Here is a 12,764-nt window from a genome sequence, read left to right on the forward strand (position 1 = left end):
CCTTTTTTCATACGCCACTAGGGGATGCTCATATTTATTTTATTTAAAATTAAAGATACTTCAAAACGGTGCAAGTTCCTCATACATAGTAAATTCCTGATAAATGAAGTAGCTATTATACATTACTATTTCCCTTTTTTCATTTTCCTAAGTTAAAAAATCTTCTCACCCCAGCTACAATTCTTAAAGTTTGAATCATGGAAACACGTGAGTTATCTCATGAAAGCCAGAAACCATGTCCTAGGCAAGAAGGGCCATGGCTGTTATTCAATGTCCCTTTTTAAATGCCTTCTAACCAGATCACAGACCCAAAGAGGACCTTGAGGACCCCTGCTCCTTCTCACATCTCAGTTACAGGAAATAAGGCCAAAGGGTTTGTATTACCTGCCCAGAGTCACTCAGTGAGCTCTTGTCAGTGTCAGGACTTAACCCAGATGCCTGGGCTCCTTCTTCAGATATCTCTCCTCTGCCACCTTGCCCCATCTCACCTGCCTGGATCCTGACCATGGATTTCATCACCTGGGTCTTTGTTCCCTGGCCACTTAGGTCTTTGTTCCCTGGCCACTTTGTTCCCTGGCCACTCCTCAGACTCTAGACTTGCATGGAGTCTAGGCAAAAAGAGATTCATAATGTGTGGTCACCCTGGCCTTGGGTGCGTCCTCTGTGTGTGGCTCCTCGTGGTGCCTCCTGACCAGTTTCCTTGTGCCTTTGCTTTATCTCTTCTGTGTTTACTTGGATTACCAGAATTTGCGTGTCAGGAGTTCTAAGACACAAGGTGTGTCCCCAAACCACTCCATATAGGGTGTATTGTGGGCTACCTAAGAAACTTTTAGCACTTGAGTGATTTCAGGCACTTGTATGCAAAATGCTCACAAAGACATGCAACTCACACAGCCACATGCATACAGGTGTGCCTGTACACACGCAAATTCTCATGTGTGCATGCACACGCATGGGCACACACAAGCATGCACTAGCACACACACACACAGAGCTTCCAAACCATGTCATCCATTTCGCATTGTAGCTCTGAGTGATTGATCTGATAAAACAAAAAATATGTGGGGCCTATGTCTCGTCTGTAGACTACCTATGAGATGCAATTTCTCTGAGATTTTCAAACCGTCTGGCATCTGCAGACTTCAAAACCACTTATAGATATTATAAAACCAGCTCTGATTGTACCATGATGATTGCTGACATTTAGTGTCTGTCAGCCTGGGGGAGGAAAAAAAAAAGAAAGAAAAGAAAAAAAAGCTTTGCCCCACTAGGATTTCTCCAGCTGGGGCAGCCGAGGCTGTGGCTGTCAGGGGAGGCCCGTGGGGCTGTCTGCTGCAATGCTCCAGTGAGTCCTTTCTGCAGCCCAGCACTTTTTGGGCCACAGAGGTCTCATTTCCCCCTTGACCACACTGGTTCTGTGTCCTTTCACACCTGACCCCTTTGACTGACAAACTGGAACAGTACCTGGGAACAAAAGGCAGTTATATAAAATCTAAAGCCGCATATTAGTATTTCATTAGCAATTCTTTTCTCTCTGAGGCTGACTGACAGCTCCGTCAAGATAGTGGCAAAGCTGATTTTAATTATTTTTTTTTTCAACCTGCATCGCTACTCTCACTGCCTCTTCCTGCTGTAAATCAGTCAGAATGTTTTCCTTCATTATTACCACAAGTGCTCAGCAGTCTCTAATTACTCTAAAGAATTTCTTATCTTTTATTTCTAAAGCTGAGATTTTGCAGAGAAGGAGAACGAGGGAGAGAGCCATAATTAACTGTGCAGCTGTTGGTAGTCTGCCCAAGTCTAGAACTGTGGCTGTCCCCCCTCCTGTCTGCTCGGCTGTTAGGGGAGACTGGGTGCAGTAATGATAGCACGCTCTTCAAAGCAGGGAGAGCCGTGCATCCAGCACACTCCCTTTGGAAATGCTCTTCAGAATCCATTTTTAATAGCAAGATGATTAAAGAGCACACTCAGGAAGCCTTGGCACACACGTGCCTAAGTGCACAGGGCTTGCATCCCTGGGAAGAGCAGTCCCGGCTGCAGGAGCCTCTGTGTACACCCAGCAGGGCGCTCCGCATTCCCAGCTAGCAGCCTGAAGACGTGGCTAGGTGAGCCTCTTGCCAGAAGAAATCAGGAAGCATATTATGTAGCTTTCTGCTGGGCAGATTGTGAGACTAGGTCTCCTCCCTGGGAAACGGGTCCCATCTCCTCATGAGTGTCAAGCACAGAAAGGAGAGGGACCATTTCAGACAAGTGATGAAATATATATTATCTAACCACCCTGGAGGCATATACCCTTGTCATTAGATATAAAAAGCTTCTTTCGGGGGATTGCATTAGCTTCCTGGTATTACGACTTACAAGGAGAGCAAAATGCAAATTGAGAGTTTTCATGATAATCGGCCTTTTCTATATTTCCCCTGCATTGAATCTGCCTCTGGCCGTCTCTTTGAGTTTTATTGTGTTGACGAATCTCAAACTGATTATTCCTTGGAAATAAGGAAATAAGCAGAAATGAAGATAGGGCACACAGCATATATCTTACAGAAATATGACTTAGAGCCAGAACCCAGAGAATGTTGAGTTTTGTGTTGTCTCGTGGGTGACACACTCCCAGCTGGGCAGCAGGGGTCTGTGTAAATGGAGGAGATGAGGAAAACTCGGAAATTAAGCCACGAGTTCTTTCCTGAGCAGCTGTGCTATAAAATGGTTCAACACTGGCGGCCCTCTCGCAGGCTAATAGGCACCTCCCTTCTGATGGGGGAGACCACCTGCACTAATGAGCCTGCGATTATGCAGCCCCTTGGATGGCTCCTATGGGCATTCCTTGTGGACAGGCGCCCCAGCTCTGATGAACGACCTGCTCAGGATTTATGATGTGGAAGGCCTCCCCTCAGGGACCAGCCAAAGCCCCTCCAACTCATTCAAATCTTGATTATCAAGGGTTCAAAATGCAGTTTGTAAAGGTGAGAGGCCACCCCCATCTCTCTGGTTTTCTGATGAGCGCTTGGAGTGGGGAATCTCATGGACATGGGCTCACAGTGACACTGGGCAGGCAAGAGCAACACCTCACAGCGTGCATGTCAACGGACAGAGACCTCACGCATACTCAGGAGCCTTTCTGGGGGCCTCAACTGGAAGCCGATCAAGGCTAAAGGAGCGGAGATTGTGGGAAAGCGAAGTATTAAGGAATGGGAGCTCAGAGGGTCTGGCTGTGGCACTAACCAGGCACATGTCCTTGGAGAAAGTCCCTGGCCACCCTCCTCCCCACTCATTCAACAAATGAGCAAGATGCTCACCGCCCCGCCAGTCTCACGCAATGCTCTTGGAGAGAATGGAGGCAAATGCACTGGGACCTGAGAAAGCAGCAGTAACAACAGGCATCTTGTGTTTTATTTAAAATGGAGAGTTATGTCCACTTGTATAAACGCAACATTTGGTCTGAACTTGCACCTGGGCTAAGGCAAGCTTGCTGTCAAAAAGACTCACTCACCGTCTGAACCAATCACCTCTCTATTTAGAGAAAAATATATATTTGCCATTATTCATTCCCTAGTCCATTGAATTCTTATTTAAAGAGGACCTTGTGTCTTTACTGTGGTATGATTCCTCCAAAAATAAGTTTTGATTTGCTATGTAATATAGAAATACAAATTTTTCCCTACTTACTGAATGAAGTGTCATGTCTGCCAAATCTCCACGAACCCATCAGGCCATGGTGGTTGTAAAAAAGGAGATAAATGAAAGGTCTGATCTGTTGGGGAGATGCTCTCTCTCGCTCTCCCCTGTGATGGGATTTAAAGCAGGAGGCAGCAAACCAAGCATTAACAAGGCTGATGAGTCAGCATGGCCAAGGGCAAGGGCGCCGCTCTTTTTCTCCACCTGTAAAGTGAGATTGATAATCTCTTGCCACCATTACTCCTACAAGGATGTGTGAGGATGAAGGGACCGGTATCTGCTGAGAGCTTTTTGCTATTCCAAGAGGATAAGCAACAATGTCTACTGGTCCAGTAGCTATAAATTAATATCAAATACACAATACTAGTGACAATAATAATAGGAGTAGCTTTGCCCTGCACAGCACTGTGTGGTTTCAAGAGCAACTATACACATGTTACGTATCTGCATTTGAACGTAAAACAGCCCCATTTTACAGACAAAGGAATTAAGGTGGATAGGGTTAAGTCATTTCTAAGGTAACAGAGCTAGTAAATGACAGCCATACGTGGAGTCTAGGAATCTATGTTTCACACTCTGCCCCACACCATCTCCTTGCTCATGCTTGACTCTGCCAACTTGAAATATCTCTGGTCCGCCAGGGAGATTGAAGACTGATCAGGAGTTGGGAGACCCGGATTCTACTCCAGGGCTTCTTTGTGAAAGTCTTTTCACATCCGTAAGCTCTTCACCTATAAAAGTCAATGCCATTTAAAATTCACTGAGGCTCTTTCAGTTCCAAAACTAGACACAATCCATGATATCAGATATAATGTTGACTTGTCAAAGAAAAGGTGAGTGGGATGTTTTTCATTAGATTCATTGCATGTAATTTTTTATAATTTTTGTTCAATTAATGTCATATGTAATATTTACTATATTTAAAAATATTGCCGGGCGTGGTGGCTCAAGCCTGTAATCCCAGCACTTTGGGAGGCCGAGACGGGTGGATCACGAGGTCAGGAGATCGAGACCATCCTGGCTAACACGGTGAAACCCCATCTCTACTAAAAAATACAAAAAACTAGCCGGGGGGTGGGGCGGGCACCTGTAGTCCCAGCTACTCAGGAGGCTGAGGCAGGATAATGGCATGAACCCAGGAGGCGGAGCTTGCAGTGAGCCGAGATCCGGCCACTGCACTCCAGCCTGGGCGACAGAGGGAGACTCCGTCTAAAAAAAAAAAAAAAAAAAAAATTGTATATTGAAGTGAGATCTATTTCTGAGTAAAAACATGCTTAAAAGCACATAACAGAACAATATAAAAACATAATCTGACTTATAGGAGTTTGATATAAACTCTTTTAATGCTATGTTATTTTTATTAAAGGATTTAATACTATACTATGATGGATAAAGAAGGCCTCCAGGATAAAAATCCATGGGCTTTTTGTTAAATATAAACTTAATTTCTTAAAAAGAGACTGACTAAATTTTGCTTTTAACAGCGAGTGTTAATGCAATCAAAGTAAGAAGAGTGGGCAGACTGCATGTAAAATGGACATCAAACCATCTGAACATATCTTTCTTACATTCCTGAAATTTGTCTTTTTAGGTTTTCACCATTTGCTAAACATCTCTGTCTTCAAAAAAGCTTCTACTAAAATGTAAACCTATCATGTAAGAAAGTGATATTCTTCTCATTAGATCTTCCTATCAATTTATCATATTCCTTGACCATTTGCTGAGTGAGTTCTGAGAAAATCGGACACAGGACAAGTGATTATTAAACAGGAAGTTAGAAAGGGAAGAAAACATTCCTGAGGGTAGGAAACTGTGGAATGTGAATCTTCATAATGCAGGAATCCCAGGTGGCAGAGTAGTGGGAAAGCTTGTGAACCTTTCTGTGCTGAGAGAAACTAGCCAAAGTCCTTTTTCATTTTTTCCTGGAGCTGAACTTAAGCTCCAAGGTGACAAAACGTACTTTTGACATCAAGAATCATGAACAAGAATTTTCTGATGAGCAAACTCAGATGCTTATGACTGTTCCCTGATCTCTAAAAGGAAAAGGTTAAATTGGAGTTCAGCTCAATTCAATACAAGATGTGCTGGGCACTTGTTCTTGTCTAAGGGGAGATGACAAGGGCCATGATAGAAACAAAAATACCAAGATACAGGAGCTCCCTGACCTCCTTTCTTCAGTGCGATGGGGAGACTGAAACGTGTGCCCTGACTCACTGGGCACAGTCTGATAAGCTCTTTGCTCATTGTGTGCTTGTTTACAGTCATACACTCCTGGGAAGCAACGATCATGTCTTAATTTATGAAGTCCCTGTTTGCTGACTCTGATATCCTAGATGCTGAAAATCAGTTAATCAGTGTCAGTTAAGTTAATGCTAGAGACACTAAAACAATGGAATTCAAAGTTGGAAGCAATTAATTAGGTGAGACAGATAGTATAGAAAATTTCCTGGGGCCAATGGCTACTGAGCGGGGCTTTAAATACTGTATAAGATCCACTTAGGCAAAGCCATGTAGGGGTGGAGTCTTCTATAAAACCTCAATGGTTTCCCGACAGAAAATTTTATGTTATTCAACTTTTGTGATGCCTCTTCTCTCACCTAAGATACAATTTGCAAAGTTTAAGTCTGTCTAATTCAGAATAAATCACTACTCATATACTTGAGTTAGCCAAACCACAAAGAATGCTTGCATGGAGATCAGGAGGGCTGCAAACTCCCTTCCAATGTCATCCTTTCCCATCTTCAGTGGTGGTCACCGAGGCAAGTGGAGGGCTAAATGTTGGGAGTAGATGTGTTAGTTCTGCTGCAGCTGGGCTTTGGTATCTAATAGAGAAGAAAGATGTCAACAATTTGTGAGGAATAGCACCTGGAACAGGGTTCCAGCTGCCCATACTTAGAGTCTCAACAGGAATTAAATGTATGAAACAAATATAATAACATAAATTTCAACTGATAGAAATCATTTCAACACTGAATCTCGCACTGCTTGAATACTCTCCAGCTTTGAAAGACAGAGAAATAGAAGCATAGAGAATGATTTGAGAAGTAAAATGCAAAGCAAGTCAAGTGTTGTAGAGCTGTGAAGCTTTGTAGCTGAAAATGATTCTATGGATCAGTGTTTCTCAAAATATGGATTAGAGATCTATATCAGAATCACTACACTTTTGTCCCCTACATCTCCACCACCCATGATTTCCTGGCTTAATCCAGGGATTCAACAGATCCAGGGTGGGTCACAGAAATCTGCATTTTTAACTAGTACTGATTTTTTTTCCACTGATTTTCCTCTGAAATTTTATGCCCAATGGGGAAGTCCATTCACAGCGAGGGAAATGAGCCTTGGAAAAGCTCACTACATGAAATTGATCATGGACAAGGGCAGATGTATTATACTGAGAGTTTCCCAAAGAGTCATTGACATTCACCTTGGCAGTGACTGGCTCTAATGGGAGCCACTCACTGAATTTTCATGCTTTGTCAGCACACAGATGTGAGCAGGGAAGGTGGAGGAAAGCACAAACCAGAATTCACTTTTCATTACATGAGCAAAAGCTGTGCCATAGAAATAGGATGACTATGGATTTGAGCACATGTAAGGCATTGCATCCCCAATGCAGCTGCTTCTGGACTCTAGGAGGTTAGCCTGATCTTTATATCTCAGTGTGGATGCTAATATGCAAACAAACATCTAACAAACAAACAAAATAAAGAACTTTTTTTTTTTTAATCTTTGCCATAAAGAAGTCTGTAAAGAGCCAGATAGTGAATATTTTAGACTTTGCAGGCCACATGATTTGTATCTCAACTGCTCAATTGTACTTTGAAAGCAGCCATAGACAATACATAGAGTAATGACGGTGGCTTTGTACAAGAAATACTTTGTTTTACTATTTACAAAAACAGTAGAGGACCAAATTGACTCTGGCTGAGTTTTAGACCCTGAATTTATACAGCATTACTATCCTAAGAATTTATAGACTGTTGCTGCTATTGTTGTTTGTTGGCTTAGCAAATTTTGAGTTTTATGATTTTACATATGCCCCTTCCTCTATCTTTTCTTAGAAATAAATGACATGATGTATTAACACATGTCTTGAATAGAACTAGCACCTTCTTACTGGGTATTTTCCTTTCTTTCATTAGTGTCTTAGGCTATGTAAACATCTTTATAAATTAATCTTTTTTATATGTAAGTAGCATCAGTATTTTAACTTAAATCACCTCAATATACTAAAAACAGTGTTATGCATGCTTAGCTTTACCAATTTTACCAGCATTTCTCCAAACTTTTCTGCAGGAGTACAGTCACCTTCATAGCCACCCTTACCTAGGCTTTTCTGGATGAGGGGGTATCTCTCATATGATCCTCTTCAGTTATACATTCCTTCTATAACTAAATGGTTCCCAGAAATTCCTCTCCTCTTATGCTCTCATGCAAATCCACTGGGTCCCATGTGGTTGGCAACTGCTAATTTTTTTTAAATTATTTCTTTGCTTCAGAAAGACATGACTCACTCTTCTGGTCAAGTCCACTTCTACTGGGAATTGCCACTCCTGCCGAATGACTATACCTCTCTGAATGTGAGTGTTCCTTTCACATGCATTGACATTAAAGGGTGCCAGAGGCAGAAGAACTAAAAGATGGTTTTAGGTAAAGTGGGAAGGATGCCTCTATTTCTGTCCTATAATTTGTCACAAAGGTGTTAACAGAGCTCTGAATTATGTCTGGATAATTTCAAGAGTCTTAATAAAAACACCATTTGAGTTTTTACTTTTGGGGCTCACTCTTTGTAAAACTCAAACCTGGACGAACACATTTGGAACCAAGACAAAAATTATTTAGAGACCTTTCTATATCATTTCCTTTTCTGACTAATCTTGCACAAGTGGAGACCAAGCCTTCATGCTCTACCCTTGTTTCTGTAAGAAGGGAGTCTCCTCAGCTCCTCTACGAGCGGGCATGTGGTGCTCACCACAGATGAGGAAAAATTCCAACATTCAGCTTAACCAACCATTCATCCTTCAAGAAACACACCCCTTGTGTAAGGTGTAACTCTTTGGTCTCAGCCTTTTTAATTCAATCAATTAATTGTTCTTTATTTGACCTTTAAATATTGGTATTTTCAAGGCTAAGCATATGTCCTCTCTGTGTTTCAGTCTCTACTCTTTCATGATAATTTTCTTCTCCAGGATTTCAATAAGAATATATAGTCAGAGGGCTGCTAAATTAAAATTTTCAACATGATTTTTATCTCTGCAATCCAAATGAAGAGACCCCAAATCTATTTAAGTATCTCCAGTTCCAATATCTGAAGACAGTGCCTTATCGTGGACTTGGCAGCAACTCTTTCCTTCAGGATTTTGGGGAGCATGGGATGAAAAAGTTCACTTCTTGGGTTTCTCCAACAGCTCTACTCCCACTAAAGGTGAATGCCTGCTGGGGCAGGGCAATTTTAGTTCTTCTCCTTTGCCTCCACCCCACCCCACCTGCTGGTTCTTATTCTTCAGTGCCATCTGCTATACTGCAGCCTGAATTACAGCACCAAATGACATTACATCAATGCAACAAGCAACATCTGAGAAACCACTGGACAAATGTAACTGCAACAAAACCTCATACAAAGCCTCAGAACCCTGAAAGCACCCAGAAATGAGGTCAATTGATTGTAACACAATATATATTACAGTCATATCCCTAAGGAAAACAATAATTAAAAAATCAAGAATCTGCATTCAAATGATAACAAATTCAAGAAAACAATAAGAAAAGTTCCAGCTATCTCAGATGATAAGGAACCAGCATGAGGATGCTGGTACAAAATGCCAGAGCGTTTTGTCATCTTCAAATGATTCCACTAGCTCACAAGCAAAAGATTCTAACCAGAGTGAAATGTCTGAAATGGCACATATAGTTTTCAGAATATGGATGGCAAGGAAACTCAACAAGATCCAAGATAAAGTTGAAATCCACACAAAGAAGCCAGGAAAATGCTCCAAGATTTGAAAGACAACATCACTATGTTAAGAAGTAACCAAACGAAACTTCTGGAATTAAAAAATTCATTTAAGGAATTTCAAAATATAGTTGTAAGCCTTAGCAACAGACTAGACCAAGAAGAAGAAAGTTTTAGAGCTCAAACACTGGTCCCATAAATCAACCCAGTCAGAAAAACAATAATAATAATAAAAAGCACTTATAAAAAGGAATGGGCTGGGCGCTCATACCTATAATCCCAGCACTTTGGGAGGCTGAGGCGGGTGGATCACCTGAGGTTGGGAGTTCAAAACCAGCCTGACCAACATGGAGAAACCCCGTCTCTACTAAAAATATGAAATTACTCAAGCGTGGTGGCACATGCCTATAATCCCAGCTACTAGGGAGGCTGAGGCAGGAGAATCACTTGAACCTGGGAGGCAGAGGTTGCAGTGAGCCAAGATCCTGCCATTGCACTCCAGCCTGGGCAACAAGAGTGAAACTCTGTCTCAAAAAAAAAAAAAAAAAAAAAACACCAGAAATGGAGCCTTCAAGAAATAAAATATTACATAAAAGCAACCAAGTATACAACTTATTGGCATTCATGAGAGAGAGGACAAAATAAGCAACTTGGAACATACAATTGAGGTTGAAAGTCAGGAACATTTTCCCAGTCTTGCTAGAGAGGTAAACATGCAGATACAAGAGATCCAGGCTCCTCTGACATAGAATACAAGATGGTCATCCCCAAGGCATATAGTCACCAGACTATTCAGGGTCAATGTGAAAGAAAAAAGTCTTAAAGGCAGCTAAAAGAAAGGGTCATGTTACCCATAAAGGGAAACCCATGAGACTAACCGCAGACTTCTCAGCAGAAACCTGAAAATCTCGAAGAGATTGGGAGCCCATTCTCGGCATTCTTAAAAAAAAAAAAGAAAGTCAACCAAGATTTCCAAATCCCACCAAATTAAGCTTCACAAATGAAGGAAAATTAAATGTTTCCAGATAACAAAATTGCTAAGGGAATTTGTCACCACCAAACCGGTCCTATAAGAGATGCTTAAGGGAGTTCTAAACACAGAAATGAAAGGATGACATACTTGCTACCACAAAAGCGAAAACAAGCACATAGCTCCTGAACCCCATAAAGCAATTACCCAGATGGAGACTATGAAGCAACTAGCTAACAACATTATGATAGAAACAGAACTTCACATATCAATATTAACCTTGAATGTAAACGACGTAAATGCTCCAGTTATAGAGTGGCAAACTAGACTGAAAAAAGAGCCATCCTTCTGCTATCTTCAAGAGATTCCACTTAAATGTAATGATACCCATAGGCTTAAAATAGAGAAAGGATAAAGATGCATCATGCAAATGGAAAACAAAGAGCACAGAAATCACTATTCTCATATTAGAGAAAAGAGACTTTAAATCAACAACAGTATTTTAAAAAACAAAGAAGGAAATTACATAATGATAAAGGGTTTATTGAACAAGAAGACTTAAGTGTCTTAAATATATATATGTATATATATATATGCATACCACACCGAAGAACCCAGATTTATAAAACAACTACTTTCAGATCTAAGAAAAGACTAACAGTCACACAATTAATAGTGGGGGACTTCACTACCATACTGACAACATTAGACAGAAAACTAACAAAAAAATGCTAGACTTAAATTCAACACTTGACCAGTTGGACCTAATAGACATCTACAGAATACTCCACCTAACAGTCGCATGATATACTTTCTGTTCATCTGCACATAGCACATACTCTAAGATTGACCACGTGGTTGGTCATAAAGCAAGTTTTATAAAGGGAGAAAAAAATAATAGAGACCGGGTGCAGTGGCTCACAGCTGTAATTCCAGCACTTTTGGAGGCCAAGGCAGGCGGATCACCTGAGGTCAGGAGTTTGAGACCAACCCTGTCTCTACTAAAAGTACAAAAAACAATTAGCTGGGCTTGGTGACGGGTGCCTGTAATCCCAGCTTCTCAGGAGGCTGAGTCAGGAGAATCCCTTGAACCCGGGAGGCAGAGGTTGCAGTGAGCCAATTTTGTGCCACTGCACTCCAGCCTGGGTGACAAGAGCAAGACTCTGTCTCAAAAAAAGAAAAGTAGAAATCATACCAAGCATCCTCTTGGACCACAGTGGAATAAAAATATAGATTAATACCAAGAGGTACTCTCAATACCACACAAATATATGGAAACTAAACAACTTCCTCCTGAATGACTTTTGGGTAAACAATGAGATTAGTGCATAAATCAAAAAATTCTTTGAAACAAAGAAAAATAGGGACACGTTATACCAATACCTCTGGAAAGCAGCAAAAGAAGTAAAATGAGGAAAGTTTATAGTGCCAAATGCCTACATCAGAAAGATAGAGATCTCAAATGAACAACCTAAGCTTGCACCTAAAGGAATTAGAAAAACAGAAACACAAACTAAACCCAAAGCTACTAGAGGAAAAGAAGTAACTGAAATCAGAACAGAACTAAATGAAATTAAAACATCCCCAAATCATACAAAGGATCAATAAAACAAAAAGTTGGTTATTTGAAAGGATAAAAATGATTGATAGACCTCCTGCTAGATTAACAAAGAAAAATAGAGAAGGTCCAAATAAGCAGAATCAGAAATGACAAAGGTGACATCACAACCAATCTCACGGAAATACAAAAGATCCTCAGAGACTATTATGAATATCTTTGTGCATTCAAACTAGAAAATCTAGAGGAAATGAATACATTCCTGGAAACACACAACCCCTAAAGATTAAAGAAGCAGAAATTCTTAGCATATCAATAACAAGTAATGAAATTAAATTTGTAGCCAAAAATAAAAAAACAAAACAAAACCCTACCAACCAAACAATGCTCTGGACCATATACATTCGCTGTCTAATTATACAAGATGTACAAAGAATAACTAAAACCAATCCTACTGAAACTATTTCAAAAAATCAAGGAGGAAGGATTCCACCCTAATTCATTCTATGGAACTAGTCTAATCCTAATACCAAAATCTGACAAAAACACAACAACAAGAATAAAACTACAGGCCAATTTACCTGATGAACACAGATGCAAAAGTCCTC

The 12,764-nt window shown here is 40.7% G+C and overlaps 1 long non-coding RNA gene across 2 annotated transcripts in view; it reads right to left on the reverse strand.

Moving 5' to 3' along the window:
- The window catches only part of LOC105486555 (uncharacterized), a 39,730-nt gene that overhangs the window by 6,224 nt on the left and 20,742 nt on the right, over positions 1-12,764 (reverse strand). The window contains exon 3 of one of the 2 annotated variants that reach the window (XR_011612198.1): positions 6,057-6,497. The exons of the other annotated variant lie outside the window; for it this stretch is intronic. This is a non-coding gene — a long non-coding RNA (uncharacterized lncRNA). Of the gene's footprint in view, positions 1-6,056; positions 6,498-12,764 lie in introns of those variants that run through there. 2 annotated transcript variants of the gene reach the window in all.

The sequence above is a fragment of the Macaca nemestrina genome, chromosome 13 (genome assembly GCF_043159975.1).
Source record: "Macaca nemestrina isolate mMacNem1 chromosome 13, mMacNem.hap1, whole genome shotgun sequence".
Classification (NCBI taxonomy): Eukaryota; Metazoa; Chordata; class Mammalia; order Primates; family Cercopithecidae; genus Macaca; species Macaca nemestrina.